Genomic DNA, 812 nt, shown 5'->3' on the forward strand with positions numbered 1-812 from the left:
TCGAGGTTGAAAACACTGGCCGCTTTCGTCGGCTTTGTCCTCATAACTTGCCACTGATAGTTATTCAGTAACATTTCTTCAATAAATTCGTAAGGCGCTTCAGGTTTTTTGTTGTTCAAAGTTCCACCGGCGGCTGCGTCGATGAGTTGCCTTGTTAAGGGGTTCACACTGTTGTAAAATGTCTGAACCTGTAGCCAAAATGGTATCCCATGGTGAGGGCACCTTCTCAAAAGATCCTTGTATCTCTCTAATGCATCATAGAGCATTTCTAGATCCATCTGCACAAAAGAAGAGATGTCATTCTTGAACTTAGCCATTTTGGCCAGCGAAAAATACTTAAGTAAAAACTATTCAATCATTTGTTCTAAAGTAGTGATTGATCCTCGTGGTAGCGAGTTCAGCCACTGTTTAGCTTTGTTCCTCAATGAAAAGGGAAACAACTAAAGGTGTATGGGGTCATCAGAAATGCCATTTATTTTAAATGTGTTGCAAAACTCTAGAAAATTTGCCAAGTGATTGTTTGGATCCTCATCCTGCAAACCATCAAACTGAACAAACTGTTGAATCATTTGAATTGTGTTAGGTTTCAGTTCAAAATTATTTGAAGCAACAGCAAGCCTAACTGTACTTGACTCAGTTCCTGTTAAAGTAGGTTTAGCATAATCATACATAATGCCTGGAGCAGGATTCTGATTTACTGGGTTAGTAGCAATCGCAAGAGGTAGTGGATTTTCCTGATTTTCAGCCATCTCCTCGGTTTTCGTGTGAATGTCTTCCTCTTGCTCTTCCTCTGTGTATCTTAGGATTCGCCT

General features: G+C 40.0%; 1 non-coding gene across 1 annotated transcript; it reads left to right on the plus strand.

Annotated features, from left to right (window-relative positions):
* Nucleotides 1–204: 204 nt before the first annotated feature.
* On the plus strand, nt 205–311 carry LOC128295787 (small nucleolar RNA R71). The gene has a single exon (XR_008286338.1). It is a non-coding gene; the product is annotated as a small nucleolar RNA R71 (small nucleolar RNA).
* The last annotated feature ends 501 nt before the right edge of the window (nt 312–812 follow it).

Source organism: Gossypium arboreum, chromosome 7, assembly GCF_025698485.1.
Source record: "Gossypium arboreum isolate Shixiya-1 chromosome 7, ASM2569848v2, whole genome shotgun sequence".
Classification (NCBI taxonomy): Eukaryota; Viridiplantae; Streptophyta; class Magnoliopsida; order Malvales; family Malvaceae; genus Gossypium; species Gossypium arboreum.